This window comes from Labeo rohita, chromosome 7 (genome assembly GCF_022985175.1).
Source record: "Labeo rohita strain BAU-BD-2019 chromosome 7, IGBB_LRoh.1.0, whole genome shotgun sequence".
Classification (NCBI taxonomy): Eukaryota; Metazoa; Chordata; class Actinopteri; order Cypriniformes; family Cyprinidae; genus Labeo; species Labeo rohita.
In genome coordinates, this window is record NC_066875.1 from 21,281,465 (window position 1) to 21,303,096 (window position 21,632).

The 21,632-nt window shown below is 36.6% G+C and overlaps 1 long non-coding RNA gene across 1 annotated transcript; it reads left to right on the top strand.

Moving 5' to 3' along the window:
• The first annotated feature begins 12,172 nt into the window (after positions 1-12,172).
• Positions 12,173-17,493, top strand: LOC127167887 (uncharacterized). The gene is made up of 3 exons (XR_007828042.1): positions 12,173-12,299; positions 16,444-16,566; positions 17,386-17,493. It is a non-coding gene; the product is annotated as an uncharacterized LOC127167887 (long non-coding RNA).
• Positions 17,494-21,632: the final 4,139 nt, after the last annotated feature.

Here is a 21,632-nt window from a genome sequence, read left to right on the forward strand (position 1 = left end):
ATCAAGATGACTATCAACTAAAACTCTTAAACACAGTTTTTGTGTATTGAAATAGCTAAAATAAAATATTAGATTAAGAGGTCCCACTTTATATTAGGTGGCCTTTACTACTATGTACTTACGTTAAAAATAGGTACAATGTACTTATTGTGTTCATATAGTATTGATAAATATTTTTGCTGTTATTGAGGTGGAACAGAGGTAAAGTTACGGACAGGTTTGGTGGTATGGGTAAGTTTAAGGGTGTAAAAATATGAATGTACATAATAAATGCATGGTATGAAATGCTTAAATTTAAATGTAAGTACATAGTAGTTAAGGCCAGCTAATATAAAGTGGGACTGATTAAACTTAAAATAACTTAAATTAAAAAAAGAAAGCAAAAGAAATGGCAGCTAAATTAAATAAAAGAAGTTGTAATAGTTAAATTACTCAAATTAAAGCTGAAATATAAATAAGTAGAAATATGAAAAAGCTAATAAATATGGCAAAAGCACGTAACAGAATTGCTAAAACTTAAATTGAATTTAATTCTGAAAATATGAAAATAAAAAATATTAATAAACACTATAATAACATAAAAATGTTACTAAAATAACACTGATCTCAAAGGTATAGTTTACCCCAAAATGAAAATTCTGTCATAATTTACTTACCCTCATGTCGTTCTGAACCTGTATGACTTTCTTCTGCGGAACACAAAAGAATGTATTTTTAAAAGTGTTTTCGCATTTTTTAATTTTCTTTTCTTTACAATGAAAATCAATGGAGTCTAATGTTTGAATGTTCTTTAAAATATCTTCTTTTGTGACAGTACAGGAATAGTGTGGGTTTTCAGAGCGCATCATGATTCTCCAGGGAGAGTGAATCCTGCATGTGTGTCCAATAACCAGCTTAGAGACCCTCCAGCAACACCTCTCTCAGGTACAGCGCGACACCGCTGCTCTCGCTTGGGTCTCCAGTGTCGCCTCCTTTCATGAGGGAGGATTAAGAGTTCCCTTTTACTCTCTTTTTTGACACACACATACACACACTATTTTTTATTCTTTTTTTCCCCACAAGGGCACTCTCTCTTTGTATTTCAGATATCCACTGCTCTGTCCTTTTTCTTTCCCTTTAACAAAAGGAGGAAGAGGATGTCCACCGACAATAATTAAACTTGGCTTTTTTATCTTTGACCATCATTTGGCAAGACTGTGATGGTCATATATTCTGTACATGCTGTATTGTTCTCATACATTTGTTTTTGATAAAGAGATGAAAATACAGTGGCTATATAGAGTTCAACGAGCTGCAACCTACAAAAAAACAAACAAACAAAAATGCAATGAATTAAAGTGACAGCTCTTTGTTTGCACTATATGAACATGGATTGACCTGATTGCAAAATAGTTTCGATAGTTTTACCAGCCATTGACAGGTGTGGCAAAAAGTTAGTTTTAGGCCCTGATTGTGAGTATTTGCTGCACGCTTCTGTATTTGCCCTTGTATTTGGTTGCGTTGTGAGTACTTGCAGCGTGTTTCTGTATGTGGTGGTGGTGTGAGTATTTTCAGTGTGATTCTGTATTCCCTGCTGGAGAAAAAAAAAAAAAAAACATCCAGCCTGGTCTTATCTGGTCATAGCTGGTCAGCAGGCTGGTTTTAGAGGGGCTAGTCAGGCTGGGAGACCAGCTGGAACAACCAACCTAAAACCAGCTACTTTCAGATTAAACCAGCTAAGACCAGCCAAGCAGCTTGGTTTTAGCTGTTTTTTTTTTTGTTTTTTTTTGTTTCCTCATCAGGGTTTGCAACATGTTTCTGTATATGGTTGTGTTATGAGTATTTGCAGGATGTTTCTGTTCTTGCAGCGCATTTCTGTATTTGGTTGTGTTGTGAGTATTTGCATTGTGTTGTTGTTTTTGATTATAACTGTTATTTGCAGGGCATTTCTATATTTGGTTGTGTTATATGTATTTGCAGTGATTATAATTGTTCTTGCAGGGCATTTCTGTATTTTGTTGTGTTGTGAGTATTTGCAGTGCGTTTTTGTATTAGGTTGTGTTGTGAGTATTTGCATCACTTTTCTGTTTTACTTGTGAGTATTTACAGCGTGTTTCTGTATTTGCTTGTGTTGTGAGTAATTAAAGCATGCTTCTGTATTTGGTTGTGTTGCGAGTATTTGCAGCACATGTTGTCAAAGATGAAGATGTTTTCTCAGTTTACTGGGTGTTTTTTCTTTTCGCATGTTTTTTTTTTTTTTTTTTTTTTTTTTCAAAATTACAGTAAAAGATTTACAGTAATCACTGAAAATCAATCATGTTGAGAAAGTTTTATTGGATAGGTTAGTTTTGAGGGCTGTGAGTAAAGTTTTAAGTGTTTTTATTCTCTAAAGTAGTGTGCAATGTGCTTTTGTGTGCAACGTGTGATAATTGGAGATAAACATTTGTGATGATGGGATTTAAGCTTATACTTCATAGAACCTTGATCTTTATCTCATGTACTGTAAATTCATTTTTCTAAAGTGTCTAAAAGAAATACACCCAAACAAACAAGATGAGCACACGTATGCAGAAACCACTGGCTGTGTTTGCACTCTAATTCACTGTACTCTCTTCGGCCCTAGGCCTGCAACATTCCCAACCCAATAATGGGCTCTGTGCAGTGACAATAGAACTCATTACTTTGGTCAAATGACTTTATATACAACCTAATACATGGCACAGGCAGACTCCACAGGGAGAGCTAGGGCAGGCTTCATATTGACCATGAAATATTTAATGCGGGGGATGACAATTCAATGCTGCAGCCCTAGCAGTTAAAGCCACTGCAGCAATCCCCAGCCTCGCTGCAGTTCAGACAGGAAATAGAAGCACTTACCGTTGAGATGTTTCATAGCCCACCGTACATCATGGGCTTATTAATTATCTGCTGTGAATTAAAGGGTCCATAGCCACACATAGCATAAATTAAAGAGGATACTGAAAAATCTGTTGCCAAAAAAAGACGGGACTTATATTGTGCTGGTGTTTATTTGTGTTCCTGCCTACCTTAATAATTATTTTGTTGTGATTACTGAACACACATAGGATCTAATTATTGAAAGCTGAGGTTGTACATTTACTGTGCTGGTGGAATTGATGAAGTGAAGAACACAGTGGTTAACAGTAAGGTTTTAAAATATTATTGCAATTTGTTTTAAATGTTTTTAAACTGATTTATACCTTACTGTAATTAAGTAATTGTCACAGCTAGTAATATTTATTCGGCTTCTGTATATCAGTGTGTAAATATATCTATACTAATATACACTACCGTTCAAAAGTGAATATTTTTTTTTTCATATATATATATATATATATATATATTCTCAATGTATGCACTAAATGTATTAAATGTTTCAAATGTGACAATAACAGCAGCTTATGTCATCACATTTAATGTGCTCTAACAAGCAGGGAGAATAAATATCTTTACACTTGTCCATTTTCTTTTATCTATTTAGACACAGCGTCCATTTATACTCATGTCAACACACTGTTATTTCAACTGCTTGCTTTGATATCTTTTTTATGTCTACAAGTTTGTCTGTAGTTAAAGGATTAGTTATAATTTACTCACCCCCATGTCATCCAAGATGTTCATGCCTTTCTTTATTCAGTGGAAAAGAAATGAAGGTTTTTGATTAAAACATTCCAGGATTTTTTTTCCATATAGTGGTCTTCAATGGGAACCAACAGGTTGAAGGTCCAAACTGCAGTTTCAGTGCAGCTTCAAAGGGCTCTACACAATCCTAGACGAGTAATAAGGGTTAAAATTCATGTACTTTTAACCAGAAATGCTCAACTTGCACTAGCACTAATATCTTCGACTTTACGCATTACATAATGATTTGGAAAGATCACGTGATTAGGTCTTCGTCTTTGATTCAAAAAGGTAGTGTAGGGCGAAAATCTCATTTTCTCCACCAACTTCAAAATCATGCATCATTGTGTTTTTACCTTTTTTGTAAAGGACATTTGACTTTCTAAATACATACTTTTTTACATACTTAAGATAAGTACTAGATTAGACCCTTATACCTCGGCTGGGATCGTGTAGAGCCCTTTGAAGCTGCATTGAAACTGCAATTTGGACCTCCAACCGGTTGGCTCCCATTGAAGTCCACTGGAGAAAAATCCTGGAATGTTTTCCTCAAAAACCATAATTTCTTTTCATCTGAAGAAAGAAAGACATGAACATCTTGGATGACATGGGGGTGAGTGAATTGTAAGAAAAATTTTATTGTGGAAGTGAAATATTCCTTTAAATTATTTGCATTAATGACTGGATTGAATGCAGTGTACAGTATGTGCAACTGACTAGACATCAGACTAGTTCCAGATGTACAGTACTGTATCCGTAACTTTCAGTATGGTTACACTGTAGTCAAATATCCAACCAATACTGAAAATACACAAACACTGCAAATAACTGATGGGTGCTTTTTATCTCATGATGGTGATGTGCTGAGAGATCATGGTTTTATATTCTTCTTAAGTACGCCTGCAGTAATGTCAAGGAGAGGGGTCACTCCTCTTTACAGTTGGCCATTATGGAACATAATAATTCGTTCTCTCAGGGACACGTGGCCCAGCCTCCAGCGCTCCCTGTTATCATGTCTCACAATTTCTCTTGATTGCATTGCTTGCTGCATAGTGTTGAGATGCATATGCCAAGGGCAGTCTAAGTCATGAAGCTTTCTGAGAGCTTGAAATGGCAATTTTCTGCGAGTTAAAGGTCAGTCTTATAAAGATCTCTTGCAAATATCACAATGCAGGAAGAGCAAGGTTGACTGCTTCCTCCCAAGTGTTATCATCTTGATCTTGGTTTATGAGTCATTCATCATCTCTGCAAAGTAATTAATACAGTAAGCCATGCCACAGTAAATAATATTTATTCACCTTCAGTATATCAATGTGTATATACAGCAACACTAACTGTATCATACTTTCCACAAAAATATTAAGCAGCACAACTGTAAGATCGATAATAAAAAGAAATGTTTCGTGAGCACCAAAACTGCATATTAGAATGATTTCTGATGAATCATGTGACATTGAAGACTGGAGTAATTAATAATGCTGAAAATTAAGCTTTGCCATTACAGGAATACATTACATTTTAAAATTAAAATAGTTATTTTAAACTGTAATTATAATTCACATTACTGTTTTTAATCAAATAAATAAGATGTCTTTTAAAAACATTTGAACATCTTGATTATCTGGAACCTTTCACCAGTAGTACAGTTCTGACATTCTGAAATTCTATATTTAAATTAGAATATTTCTATCAAATATTTACATTTAAATATTTTTATAATTTGCTGCTTTTTACCTTTAAAAGCCACCTCTTTTCCCTGGTTTTGCCAACTCTGGCATGACACCTATCTTGCTTGTGTTAAAAATGGCTTCCAAAGCTAACCCACCATGTTGAATGATCATTAGAAATGTAATTTCATGGTTCATAAACATAACCCACATATATCCACACACACTAACACCCTGCAGTGTGGGTCACTTGTGGGTCTCGTGCCTTGCACGTATCTCAGACAATTGCACATATTGAAAGGACATGTTCTGGCACATTGCACCCTCATTGAAACCTGAGAGCAGATGAAGGCACAGAGAGAGGCCTTTAGGGCATCATTTCAAAGCCAGCTATGGCACGAGTGCTTGTTTGAAGCTGAGAGTGAGAGGAACCTGCCTGAAGAGCAAAACAGACGGTTGTTAAGTGTTCCCCTACCTCCGAATGAACAGCCTAGGCGGGGTGTGAGCCCTTGGGTTGTTCAGCCCTCCCTCTGCCAACGTCTTTGACAAGCTTAAGTAACCCTGGTCCTCCCTTAAATTGTTTATGCCATGTTGCTTACAGTAATTAGAGCAAATTGAGTCGGCTCCTCATTAGGGCAGGATTTGTTTGTTGAGGAGTGTGGCGTGAGTCTCAAAGTTCCCCCTGCTCTTGAAGCGAGTTATAGCACAGAGCTAAATAGCCGTTTCGCAAAGCCTAGGGGAGCTGTTGAACTTTGTAACCTATTTACTTGCAGTCTTTGTTTCTTATTTGAAAACGTGAGTGAAGAAAATACACTAAGCAATTAAAAACAAAGAGGAATTCCTGGCAGTGCTGTTGAAGTGATTTGCATTTAGCCTTAAAATGTGTCTGCCTTATAGGAGTGTGGTGATTTTAGCCTCACAGCAAAACTGATTTCTGCTAACAAATAGGCCTGCGTTGGATACGCAACAATAAAGTGCCATTCATGCCCTGGATTCCATGATATCAACTCTGTGACAATGAGAAAAACATTCTTTGTTATGTCTCAAATGACAGTCTTGTCAAGGGTATGGCCATGTCTGCTCGTGGAACACAGGGACCCAGTCATGTTTGGCCCTTTGAATTGTCAGTTATTTAGGGAAGGCAGCTGTAATCATTGCATCGGCACTGGTGGAAATTGACAGTAACTTTGAGTGCCAGACACACTGCAGACCTTGATGAAAACCAACGAAGGATTTCATACACTAAGGCAGAATGACAAAAATCAAATTGGAAGGATGAAAAATAGACGCAGAGCAGCACAGTGGAACAGTAAAGCTCTCGCTGTCTAGTTATTTTTCAGATGGAACAAAAGACAGTATAAAGTGAAATAACTTCCTTGTATTGGTTTATGTTTTTAACAGCACTGTTACATTTTTTAAAACTGTCTGAAGAGCTTTCAGGTGTCACATCATAATGAAGCTGCATTCTTTGGTTGGGTGTTTACAAAACAATGATAACTGCTTTTAAAGTGATAGTTCACCCAAAAATTCTGTCATTAATTACTCACCCTCATGTCGCTCCAAACCCGTAAGACCTTTGTTCATCTTCAGAACATAAATTACAATATTTTTGTTGAAATCCGAGAGCCTTCAGATCCTGAACGACTGAGCAACACAACTGACACATTCAAGGCCCAGAAAGGTAGTAAGGACATTGTTAAAATAATGTCAATGTGACATCACTGGTTCAACCTTAACTTTATGAAGCTATGAGCATACTTTTTGTTTGCAAAGAAAACAAAAATAACGACTTTATTCAACAGTTTCTTCTCTCATGTGTAAGTCTTCGACACACATTCACAGGAGTACCATGACACATTATTTTTATTTTCTTTGCACACAAAAAGCATTCTCATAGCTTCATAAAATTAAGATTGAACCACTGTTAACCCTTAAATGCGAGACTGTTTCGCCAGTCATTATTACAATTTCGGGTCTTTAGCGACCCAGACGTATATATACAGTACGGATGGATCTCTAACTTCTGCAATAGCAGAAAACGATAATTTTCCGTGACTTCAAAATCAATAGTTCGATCCCTGGCAGCTTATTCACCACATCCACAAATAACAGTGACATTTATATTTAATTGCATACAGTAATTGCTCTGCAGAAAAGCCATTCAAACAAATTCAGTTTTAGCTAATGATATTCTTTTGTTTAATGCCTGCGATAATTACGAGTGAAACATCAAGTCATTATTGTCTATTAAACAGTGCCACCTTGAGGAATAAAGGTGAATTGCATGTATTTAGTCATTAGATATTTACATATTTTTGCGCACTAAAAATATACTTACACTATTACACACCTCAGGTCTCTAGCGACCCTATGCACTTTTTTTTACAAAAAAAAAAAAAAAAAAAAACATAAAACAAACATTCTTTTATATTTTATTTTTTCTTGTTTTATTGTTTATGATGAATAGATTGAGGAATACTAAGAAAGCTGATGTCAAACTTAAAAAAATGAAGGGAGAGGCTAGTAAATGACGTCCTGGGTTGCTAAAGACGTGAAGTATGCATTTAAGGGTTGAAATAGTCCATGTGACATCTGTGGTTCATCCTTGCAAACCTTCGGGCCTTGAATGTGGTAGTTGCATTGCTGTCAGGGTCAGAAAGCTTTCATCATAAATATCTTCATTTGTGTTCTGAAGATGAATGAAGGTCTTGACATAAGGATTCATTACACAATGATATAAGGAGTCGTTAATGACACAATTTTCATTTTTGGGTGTTTGTATAAACATTTTATGTGTGTGTGCTGTATAAATTTAATTCTATGATAGTCCTTGGGTTCCTGACAACCTACAGTTTGCATTGGTTGACATCTATTTTTTTTTTTCCCTGCTTGATCTTGGTTTTGCTGTTTTTTTTTTTTTTGTTTTTTTTTTTTTTTTTTGTTTTTTTCAATGTTTGAGCCTAAAGCTCAAAGCTAGCACAAATAAACCCATTTTTGTGTTCACAGAAGGTTTAGAACAAGGTGTTTGAACCACCATGCGGTCTGAATGATAGGATAAGAAAAACACAGTCTCACCGCTGCAGGGAAACAATGTTCAATAATGTTACCACAGCCATCAACTGCTGTACTGCCATACAGATGAAATATTAAATTAATATTTAACTTTTGTGTATACAAAGAAGTAGATGTTTGTACAGAGAGGATTGTTGACAGTCCCCCATACTGATCTGAAGATAACGGGGGATTATCTGTAATTACAAGAGGCACCAGATGAACTAGTGTTCGGAACTGAGCACTAATGAATTTGATTGATTCAGCTGCACTTATCTCTCAGATTTACATGCACATAAACAAATAAAACACAGAAACAACTGACAGCTGAATGACAAATGAGTTGATGCATCATAAATGTCTTTAAAGTTGTCATTATTGTCACTGGCTGACACCTTGAGGCACTGACATCCATTTGCTGAAAACCTAATGAGTCATTCAGTAAATCAGCTTCTTCCTAAAATAAAATACCTTTAATCATGCACTTTATACAAGTCAAAATATCACCTTCAAGCTTATCTTAGAGTAAAGTGCAAATTGTTGTCATTAGCAATGAGTTAAAAGCATTAATGTACTGAATTAGAAATGATTCAGTCAAACATCTTAGCTTTTCTGTTTAATTCTTCCACCGACTCACCAAAAATGGTACAAAGTCATAACTTGTCATAACATAAAAATGGTACTGTCATTTCCTCTCTAAACAACGCTGGATTCAGAAGATGTGGAGTTTTAATCAAATAATGCATGTTCAATTTATTTTTATATCCTCAATCCCATGACCATGCATCAATGTCTATGAATCCTCAATGCAATCTCTACACCCGTTTCTGTATCTTTTAAATTGATACATCGAAGCAGCATTTACTTTGTCAAGGTATCCGTTGCTGTTCTCATATTACCATATTTTCAATTTTCACCTCACCCGTGGTCAGAAGTTACCAAAGCGACAAACACAATGCATCTCTGACATGTACTCTGAGATAGTGATACGGCGCTAGTGATCGCACACTTTCGAATCCATCGCCCTTTGTGTCATCCCTGGGAACTGAAACAGCTCTTACCTATCAAAATTTGACTTGGGATCAGGTAAAAAGTTCAGTGAAAGATATGAGTGGGGATGTGTGCTTGTGCCTTTGTGTGTGCATGTGCATGTGTGAATGAAAATGCATCTTTGTCTGTTCTTAATTGCTCAATTCAGCACTAAAATCGTCTTCTTACTAAAAAAATCTTTAGATTAGCCTTTTGGTCCTGTATACACCTAGAATTAAAATCCATCTTAGAGACACAGCACGGTTTTCACCTGATAGCAAAGTCTCTTATGACCACTTGCAATAAGATTTTAATTTGGAGAGACATTTCAAGCAGAATGCTTGTTGCTATTTTAGTTAAGTACCTGTATTAACTGTGTCTGAGCATGCTTCATCACATGATCTGTGTCAAAAGACTGTATTAGGTTCTGAAAACATATGCATTTACCTTTATGGCCTTTTCCACATATTTAGATTGGATGGTTATTTTATTAAAAAAAAATTGTTTTAGTGAAATTTTCAAAAATTTGTGTTTTTGGTGCACAGAGCTGCTGCTATTACATAAAAGTATGATTTGGTAGCTCCCACTATTTGTGATAAGCAGAGGAAGAATCCAGACACTTGTTTGTTTTAAAACACATAAATAGTCTTTGACTCTCTTTCTTTTCCGTGACAAATTAAAATGCAGAATTATCCATCACCCGCTTATCCTATTTTGACATTGTATTATGTATTGGTATGAACATACAAATCATACAGTATGTCAAAATCAGACCAAATTTTTGTGCTAAACATTAGTGTAGGTGTGAACAGAGTGCTTCTCAATCAGCAGCCTACCTTTCTCGTGCTTCATTTGGTTTGGTCATTAGTATCCTTTGCGTCTTCCGTTCGCCCACAATCTTTTGCACATATTAAAATTCACGAAATGAAATAGCTCAAAATGAATAAGCACTGAGCCTGTCCAATTCCAGAAGGATTTTGGAGATGAAGGCATTGTTTTCTTTTGTTTTGTTGTAGGTTAATCAGTGTGTCTAATGTCAACCATCTTTAGTCTCCCACTGTTTTACATTCCCTGTACTATATTAATAGTAAGCCAGCTATAAAGATTTTTAGTATAAAGGTGTATTTCTCAATTACTCCTTTTCCGTGGGAGCTGGTGCCAGAGCTGGTGCCGGAGCCAGAGCCGGAGCCCAATTGGGAACCGGGCCACACTTTTCCACTCAAAAAAAAAATCATGGGCAAGTTCCCAGATCCTAGTTCTGAACCGGCCCTGAAACCTTGCTTGTCTCAAACAAGAGAAACCTATGATGTAAGTAGGCAGGGCTTCCACTACAAACCACAGTTTGAAAAAAGCCATTAGGTTTGTTCGAGCTGCACAGACCGATCAGCATATGAAACGAAAGTACCACGAGAGCAATTGGAGAGCAGACGACTCTTTATGTTTTTGAGCTGCACTCGCGGTACTTTGATGTCATACAATGATTGTTTTGCATGGCGCTAATGCATCTCGAACAAGCCTATTTTTAAAAGTCTTTGGAGTTTAGGTAAATTAACAACATTAACACAGCAATTAAATATGTCAGTTTAAAAATGGTTGGCATAAGTTTAAAAATGGTTGGCATTTTTAAACTTACTACCGTGCTGGAAAAAAAAAAAGAAAGAAAAAAAGAAATTACAGAAATTCTATGGTTTCCACTACAAATACCGTTACAAACAATCAACTTTTAACCACTAAAACCATTAAAAAATGGTTTTCTGTAGTGTGTTTTGGGACATATTCCATATAGATTTAGTGGTTTTAACAAGCCACCAATAGAAGGCACCAACAGAATATAAGATCATTTCAAATCACACTGTGCAACTAGAATCTAATAAACCTGGGTAAAACATGTATGCAGACTGTAAGATGATGACAGTGACTCGTAGGTTATGAGACAAGTTACTATTGAAAAATGAAACATTAGCATGTGCTAGTTCTAATCAAAAATAGCATGCTGAAGCACAGTTTGGCAGTTGTGCTTTTTATGTTTGCTGGGAAATGGTAAAATTTGAGGTAAGCAGTTTTTAAGTTTCATCGCCATGTCGCCAACTCACCATTTCATGTGGCATTTTTATTAGCTGGTCAGTAAACGTGGATTGTAGCAGCACTGTATGATGAGCATGCTGAATTTCTGACCCTGTCAGAAAATGATCGCAGACTATGTTTTCTCACTGTACCACATAGGACCACTGTTTAGGAGCCAGGATCACAGAAATCGCCACAATTGTTTCAGGATGCCAATGTTTCATCTGGGACAGGCAAAAATCATGCATTGTGCAGTGCAAGAACTGGAATACAGAACCACTGGCATAAAGTTTATTTCAATTTCTAGTCTAGACTAGGAAAGAGGCAGCTTAACTAGAATTACAAAATGATATGTACCCTATTTGCACCTGTATTTAGCAATGTACACTTGTGATCTGATCTGATCATTCAAAATGGCTATTAACACCAGCTGTGAATAAAGAAAAAAATCCTTTGCATTTGCTCTAAATGCAGTTGTTGTCCCAGGTCATTCTACGGCCATTTCAAACCCTTTTCGCTTTCTCTCATTTTCTCAAGCACTCCATCTCATTCTCACAGGCCTGCTGTCATCATAAGCCTCTTTGACTGATATTTGCTTTTGGTCTGACTTTGAGCTTGCTGACTGAGCATCTGATGCCTGTGATTACTCCTCAAGTTGTTTGGAGGAGTAACAGCCTACAGCTGCTGATAGCCACAAGTTCCGCCCACCCCATTCTGGGGTTAATTTGCTAGATTATGGGCTTCTCTCTCCATTGAAGTGGATCTGTCATGGGACTCAGAAAGCTATACCATTTTTGTCCTCAAGATTGCTATAATCAGAGCCCAGTCACAGTTTCAGAGTTCATTAGTGTAAAGACATGATGGGGGGTAAGTTCGCATATGGCAAAGATTCGCTCTCGTCGCTTCTTGATGTGTATAAAGAGGGATTATGTTCAAACGGCGTGGACATAACTGATAATCTACTTACAGCTGCGCTGAGCTTTTCCTATGGGTTAGAATAGTTTAATTTCTTTGAACCTGGTGCACGCATGGCTTTCTTCATCAAAAAGTGACCCCACACACTCTAATTAGGACGAATCAACATGGATTCTATTTAAGACGATGGGGACGTGGAAGCTAAAATGTAGTGCGGAGCTGATGCAATGTTCATTAGGGTCTTGTAAACATTCTTTCGCTTTTAAGTACTCTATTGAAATAGCTTTGATCCTCAACTTAGTGCTATGCAGTTGGTGTGGCAGCAAAACATTTCAAACCCTCTTTGATCTGGAGAGTATACCACAATTTGCAATTGCCAGCACTTAACAAATGTTACTGAACATTTTGTCACTAATTAATTTCTTCCTTAAAATGTGCATTTATTAAGGCAGACAACTTCCAGCTCTTCGAATTCACCCATATATGAAAAAATAAGAATTGGAGGAAAAAAAACTGGGAAATGTCAGGTTTTCATTTTCTCTGTTTTCTTGGCATTTTCTTGCCTTTAAATAGACACAGCAATGAAATGGTGCACTCTTAGCATTCAACAGAGTCCCCTAGAGGGCTCTGAAAGGTCTGTCAACTTCTGTCCTTCCCAAATATTCTGAGCAGCGAACATGTGGTAAAGTGTGTCAGTGGTGTTGTTGTAGCAACACTACCATTAATAGCAGTGGAAGGTCAAGGCCAAAAAATGTCAAAAAAGAAAAACAAAACAACATAGAGCTCAAGAGGACTGCAGCATGATGTGTCTTGGTTTATATAACTGTGGCCTCATTTTAGATCCCGATTTGATGTTTGTATAACAAGCATCCTGACTAACCCTTTCATTAATTTTAAGTACTTGGGTACTTTTCATTAATACTAATGTGGACACTAATTGAACATTCATCATTCTCGTTCTTGAAACACAGATGCTCTTCTTGGGACACATGATACCACAGAGACTTCATTTGGACAATTTTCTTTAAATTTCCTTTTTTGGATTCTTAATCATCACCCTAATAATGAAAATAAAGCATGCATATGTATAATGCTTTTTATTTAATATGTCTTTGTAAACCAGGCCAGGTCTCACAATGTCCTAATTTTACGCAAATAACTGAATGCTCTGGAGATAAAAGAAGCCAAACTCTAATTGGCCAATTAAATTACACATTGGTTGCATAGTATGTGATTGCACTTACTTTTAATGATGGTTAAAAGATAATTAGCAAAAGATAATATGAACTTGTTTTTGTTCCACAATTCATGAATGAAAGTTTTCTACTTGTGCATTTTTGTTACCATTTACAAAATATAACGAGCCTCATTCAGGAAACACAAGCAAAACGTGTTTTGTGTAAATTGTTCGTAAAGCTGTTCATGAAAATGTTTGTACTTTTAAAATGCTAGTTGGTATGAAAGAAATGTACACCTACTCCCTACCAAGTGTAAATGATGTGTAAAACAATTTTTTGTTTGTTTGTTTTAAGAAAGAGTCTATAACAGTTCAACTTTGGGTAAATTGCAGCACTCGTCACTGTTACTCGTCCAATCAGTGGAGGAGGGGCGGGACAAATACTACACCAACCAATCCCATGTGTACAATGACTGAACGATGTAGTGTTTAATAGTACTGGTTACTGCATTTTTATATTCAGTAATATTCTTCAAAATGAGATACTGTTAATACATTACCGCCATGGATGTAAGTGTCTCAGCTGGAAAAAAGCTGTGCTCCAAATGTATTGTCAACTGCCACCAGCTGGCCATTTTCAGAAGAACACCTGGTATTTTTTTAAGATGGCTAAAAGACGTTTTGGTGGTCACACGTTAATTGAATATTTATTGCTTTTTTTGCATTTGTGCAATATACTGGAGCCAAACCTGAGAAATGAGTTCAGAAGATTCCGCTGCATTCCTGGACAGGTCATTAATGTAGTTGTAGTTCACAGGTGGGGATTATGCTAATTGTGAATGAGCGTACATGCACGCCCTAATTACGACAGAGATAGTCTTGTTATTGGGAGATGAGAGGGTCTGTATTACGTACTATTGGAGAAAGTGTAACGATCAACTTAGATCATGTGTGCCTTGATAACCAACCACATTACAGAGTTATGCGACACTAAATTGCCGTTTACAGATACCATAGGAATGAATAGGAAGTGTCGTAAGCTGAAACTTCCACCTGTTGCAAAAAGTCTGTGACTTCTTTTATTTTTTCTTGTGTAACCTCTAAAAGTAGTTCAATCCAAAACTATTGTTTAGCGTAAAACATGATGATTGGCCGATCAATTCAATTAATAATAAGCTATTTAAAAAAAAAAAAAAAAAAAAAAAAAGCTGTTTATTCAAGCCTCTCCTCTATTAAAACAAAACAACAACAAAAAAAAACAAACAATCAAACAAACAAAAAAAAAACAGCATCTGGTTGTCTTCTCTGTGCCGCAGTATTAGCTTTAGCCGTTATGCTTTTTGGCTAAAGGCTGCAGGCTTGTGTTCTAATGGCTTTGTTTACGAATTAATGGATTTCATTAACATACACATGTTTAATGATGAAGGGCCAGATTTACTATTTATTTTATTCCATTACACAGTTTTGATGCTGTTGTATGTCTGAAGATCATGTTAGATAATAGGTGCGTTCATGCCATATCGGAATTCCCTTAATTACGAGATTCCAACTTGTAAAAAGCATTCACATCCTCGTAGAACTCGTAATTACAACTTGTGAACTGGGAGGCTTCTGAGGGCTACGACTTGTACCACATGCCCGCTGTACCACCTGACCAACATAGGTTTTGTTTAGGCGTTGATAGTGTTGCATTGGAAAGCATAATTCCGAGTCTGAATTATGATATGGCGTGAATGCAGCATAAGTGTGGAAGCATCTATTGTTTCGGTTTTGGAAATTCTGTACAGAAGATCTGTAATAGCGCCCCGTACCGCATAACAATGAAAACATGCATTCTAGGAGCACAAGTATAGCGTAAGTCAAGTATACTTAAATGTCATTTTAAGTATGTTTCTGAGAAGTACACAAAAAGTTTGAGAGAAGTATACTAATAGCACATAAACTTCTTTTTCACAAGGGTATCCAACAAGTTCAGGCATAAAAATAACTGTGTTCACACCTTTTCAGTGCTAATTCTTTAATTCTTTAATTCTTTACTTAGTAAATCTTTACGGTACTTTTAACACCAAAATATGGTTTGCGTTGGCACAAGCTGTTAGTAAATCTGGCCCCAGCTGGTGTTTATGAAGCATTTGTGAATCCTGAGGATAGTTTTTCGGAAGGTCTGTTTCATGTGCAGATTACTCTGACTTTACTCATATATTAAGTTTCATAAATGAGGCCTATTGTATCTATAATATATTTAGGTTGTAAATTAAGACCTGCAATGCAGCAGACTATGGTGGCTCAGTGAGGTAAGTGGGGAAAGGATGGATGTGCCGAAGTCATACACAAATCCCTACAGCCTAAAATCCTTCATGTGGTTGTCCTTGAGTTACAGTCTTGTACTGCTTGCCAGGGAACGGGAGTGTGAAAAAACTATGTTAACAGGGCTTCTGAGGTCGAGAGGTTTTTTTATGTTGCAGACCCTTGGGTGATAATTGTCCTGCGGCAATGGCGAGGGCTGGTGCAGCAATGGCCTGGGGTGTTCTAGCAGTTGTCATGGCATACTGTGATGCAGCTGTTGAGTGTGCAGATTACAAGTATAATCGGTGAAATTGACTGCATTCGGTATACTGTGGAGAGAGGACTAACTTTCGTCAACGGAAAGTACACTCATTTCATCAATATGCAGGAAATCTTGATGAACAAGATTGCAAGGCAGGTTTGATAAATCCATTGGTGATTACTTCAGTTCAGGCTGTGCAGAATGGTTGGCCTCTGGAAGAGAAATGTGTGCAGTAATGTGTGATTTAACTGATGAGAGTTTATAGTTCATTCATCTCTCAGCTGACAGACAGTGAGAACCTGGCAGTGCACATCTTCAAATCTCAGAGAAAGCTTAAGAGGCTCATCATGTATCTGTGTCTGTATCCTCAGACTATTTCATCATGACCATATCCAAGTCTACATCCATCCCAGGAGTCTCATAACATGGGGCAGCGCTAGAAGCCATTTCTCCCACAGCAGTCAATTGTCCACTGAGGCTTCACCTTCCTTCAAGTATGAAACTTACTTTTTCCAATATAAAAAGTTTTGTTTCTCGTTTAAGCACCACTTAGGACATGGATCTTTTTGATTTTGTGTTTTTGTTTTGAAGTGTATGCTCTTTTCTGTTCTTGTTCTCTTGTCCTGAGTTTTTTTTTTATTTTTAATGTAATATTCATCACCAACAGTTCACCAGCGGTTTTCAGAGTGTGAGGTGTGCAGACTACATGTGGTGCAGAGAATGCTTGAAAGAACTAAAAAAGAACTAATTATAATCTATTATAATAATAATTATAAATAATAAGCTCAGTAGATTGTAACTCTGTTAATGTGTTAAAATATTTAACCTCTATATGGCTCTGGTTTAAAAAGTTGGAAACCAAATCTCAAAATTATGGGATTAAAACCGAGTCTGGTAACTTTATTAAACAAACCCTTGATCTAAAGAGCCCTACCTCAATTTAACAAATGAACAAGCAAATAAATAGGCAGGGATTGGTTTTTCAGGAAAATGGCTTTCAGTGCTATTACACTGGATGAAAACATGTATGGTACTATTTAAAAGTGTAAAAATGTGTGTAACCAGCTGCGCACAGTCCGACTGCTTTGTTATATGTTAATAATTTGCAAAAATACAATAGAAACAAGAATACGTACCTTGAAGAACATTAGAACAGGACAGTGGTGCAGCACAAAAAAGCAAAGTAAAAATTGTACAAAGTACACGCTGATAATGTTAACATTGATTTTCATGTTCTTACCATTGAATATGATCTCCAGTTGTTTTTTAAAACTCATTTTATATTGATCGAATAAACTATCTTTTCTGTGCAGTGTGTCTACTGAGAAACCACTGGCTTCAACACCTTTGACGTGGAGCTCTACTTTCCCAGCTGGAATGTAATCATTGTTTACGATGTATATTTACCAGAAACCAAATACAAAATCAACTTTAAATGAAAGTTTGGATCTTATTCTAATGTAATTTAAATAAATCTATAAAAAATGCAACGTCAAAAGTAAACTTAGTACGATTTACTATTTAAACAGCCTTTACTATGGGAAAGGCGCTTCTTTAGGTATGTTCTCATGGATCTTTGCCTGTAAAATCATTATTCAAGAAGAATAAGAAATTACCTTGCTACCTCAGATGGTACTATGAATAATGAAGAAACCATTTAAAATATTGAGGTTTATTATTAGATTCATCAAATGTAATTAAATTGATTTATGAGAACTGGCAACCATCCACTGACAAGAATGTAGGCAGAGTTTAATTTACCCAACCATTCACAGAGCTAAGTGTGACAATATGGATTGTGAAGGTCTATTGTTTTCAAGGATTTCTTGATAAATCATTAGTTCTTGTAAAATTGCAGTCTTCATGTTTCCATTGTCCCTGTTTAGCAATGTCTTTTGTCTTTGTTTAACAATGTTGAATGTTTCCTGCCTTGCCAGAATCACATTTTGAGGTTTTAAAGACAGGAGATGTTTCTTATTCTTAAATAACCATTGATTTATATTCTCACATTAACAACAGCTGGGTTCAAAACCCTGACAATATTATTACAGTTTCCAAGGACATTTTTTGCAGCATAGCTCTGTAGGAGTTGAGGGATAGCTACTACTGATTAAGGTCAGAACTGCACTGTATATTGGTGTGGGTTAAGATGATTATATGTGACCCTGGACCACAAATCCAGTCTTAAGTAGCATGGGTATATTTGTAGCAATAGCCAACAATACATTGTATGGGTCAACATGATTGATTCTTCTATTATGCCAAAAATCATTAGGATGTTAAGTAAAGATCATGTTCCATGAAGATATTTTGTAAATTTCCTTCCATAAATATATCAAAACATAGTTTTTGATTAGTGCTATGCATTGCTAAGAACTTCATTTTGACGATTTTTGGATGACAGGCGATTTTCTCAATATTTAGTTTTTTTTTTTTTTTTTTTTTTTGGCACCCTCAGATTCCAGATTTTCAAATAGTTGCATCTCAGCCAAATACTGTCCTATTCTAAAAACTATACATAAATGGAAAGCTTATTTATTCAGCTTTCAGATCATGTATAAATCTCACTTCAAAAATTGGACCCTTATTACTAGTTTTGTGGTCCATGGTCACATGCAATGACCAGCACTGGTGAGTCATCTGCTTTTTACACACTTTTCACCACGTTTTGTCAGCATTCTTGTTTAATTCTTGTCACAATCCTTGCCATGAAATGCATGCTTTTTTGCTTTCTGAGAGCCACAATAAAGTTGGCCGTCATTGGCTTCGGATTCACAGAGATATGTGGAGGAACTTGGAATGCAAGTTCAATGTTATTTTCACATTGTATTGAAACCACACTCATACACACAGTTGTTATAACGTGTAAAGTGCATCGTCCTAATTAACTCAGAATAGTTTGCTCAGGTCCAGTACGTTATTGTTATACATTTTTGCCTGAGAAATTCAAGAGCTTTACTCTCACTCCTTCCCATCTCATTAAACACTAACTATCATACTGCTATGCTAGAATCAGATGTTCTATTTAGTAAAGCATACTCGCTGGATATTTCTGATTATGGCAACCTAATTAACATGCACTTTGGTGTATAATCTACATAATGCGCATGGTGAATGCCAATGCGCCTCTGTGAAAAACAGAAGGTTTGGTGGAATAAATAATCTCTGAACTGGTTTAATCACTGAGCTGGAGTCAATCATGCTAGGAGGGTATACATTTGCGTCATTGTCTGCGGCAAGTACTTGAAATGTGTGCCGTCAGGCTTTTCTGAATGAGCGATTTTTGAACTGAAAGAGTGCAGAGGATGACAATTGCACAAGTCAAGACTTGTCGTTTTAATTTCAAAAGAAGTGAAAGTAATTTATTGACTGAGTGCACAGAGTGCTGTGGGCATATCTCTTGCTCAGGACTCTCCACCACGTCTGGTGGCCTCGGTGGGGTGTGAGTATTTTAGGCTATTGTGCACTCGCTGATTGTAAGATGTCCTGTAACGATTAGAGCATCTTATCTGAGCTGTCCTTAATTCACCTGAGACAGGCAGAATTTGCATACAATCACAACCCATAGGTCCTAACAACTTGATTAGCCATATTTCCCCTTAGAATGCAGTTTCTGTGCTCCAAGGTTAAAGATGAAATCCTCACTACGGCAGCACTTATTGTTCAGTTCTAGCCTAAAGGACTGTGATGGGATGAAAAATGTCTCCCAGAGGTGGAGAGTCTTCAGGGTCTGAACGTAAAAGGACTGTAAGCGTAAACAATTTTTTATCATCCACAATTTAGGCACAGGTAATATAAATCATGTGAGCTCCACATGTCACCTGCATTAACAATCCTCCCATTCTTTGTGGTAAAATTAATTATTTACAGCTTATAATCAGACTACTGAATCAAATAAGAGTTATTGAATTTATACATGTAAAGTTACAAACACGTACACATTGTAATATGCACCGCAAGCACCATTGCAATAATCGCTGCTGTCATAACAGGCAGATTAATGGTTTTCGCCAAGTAGTAAGTGGCTCTATGCTACAGTGAGCTCCCATCTTTCATCTCATATTGTGCTAATTTGATTTTTCTCTCATATACAAATTGCATAAAGGACATACTGAGATGTTCTGTTGTTGTAAATTAGCTGTGAATTCATGAGCATTTTGGCTTGTGGTGCTGAGTTTATCAAAAAGAATCTGTACGTAGAAACATGCAGCTCAGGTCATGGATAATGTTCTCTGTCATTCCCAGCTGGAATGAATATCTTGCTGCGGTTTGTCACTATTTGAGTCATATCTGAATCACCTTGACCCTTTAGGGCAGAATACGTGTGATTTTCTTCCAAATGGTCTGCTTTTTATAACCACTTTACACAGGAGGAGATGCCATTCCAGCAACACCTCTCAATCGTTTCCAAGGATTTAGCCGCTGGAGAAATGAAATCATTTCTCATGCATGTTCTCCAGCTGAGTTTTACATGAGAAGCTATTGTTTTCCCAAACTTTTTTCCATCTGAACTATTTTTGACTTTTGACCATGTGCTGGCTATGCGGCCAGTGACTGTGAAACTAGATGTGACGGTCGGTCGTACGATGACTGCAGGGCGCTGATGCAGAGACTTTTATAAAACTGAAATGACAGACGTGTTGTCCAACCACAGGGGCTGACATAGAGAGAAATGTCTGTTTTGATCTTTCAACAGGTGTGAAAACCTGTCAGTAATATACTTCTGCGAACATGAAGGTCCAAAGGGAATGAAGTGTAAAATGTGATTTTGGCATCATGCAAGATGTTGATGTCATATATATATATATATGTCATATATACATTCATATATATATATATGAATGTTTTCCTTGAAAACCTGAATTTCTTTTCAACTGAAGAAAGAAAGACATGAACATCTTGGATGACATGGGGGTGAGTAAATAATCAGCAAATGTTTATTCTGGAAGTTAATTAATCCTTTAATTTGAATTGGCTCCTTTCTGTAATACGGCTGCATGTGGACATTTCTTATTTACCTTCATGCAGCTCAGAGTCTGTTAAAAACAGATCAGCTTAATTTACTTTTAAGTCACTCTCTTACTGCGTGCTATTAAATGAGTGATGGAAGAAATGACTGAATTACTATCATTGTCTACCTTGCAGCCTTTCAAACACATTGTCGATAGAATGCATTAGAAAAGCTTGCCTGAAGGTCCCCTTAATTAGACCTATATTCATTCTCACTCTGGAAAGAGTGTATAATGGTAGAGGGAGAGGGAAAGGGTTGATCTGTGCTCCCTCTGCTGAGCTGACTGGGACTGTAAATGTGAATGCTCTCACTGCAGTATAGCACAGCTTGAACATGGCAGTGGCTGTATTTCTTTCTGAACTGCAGAAATGAAGTGATTGTAAAATCTGAGGATTTTTTTAAAATGTATCTTGCTCTTAAAATAGCCAGAAGAATCAGGAATGAGAAGGAGTAAGGAGCTTGTGGCCATGACTGATTGTGGCTTGAAAAAAATCTGTCGTCATAAGGGCTAGATTTTTGCTCTTTACCCATTAGTAGAAATGCACATTC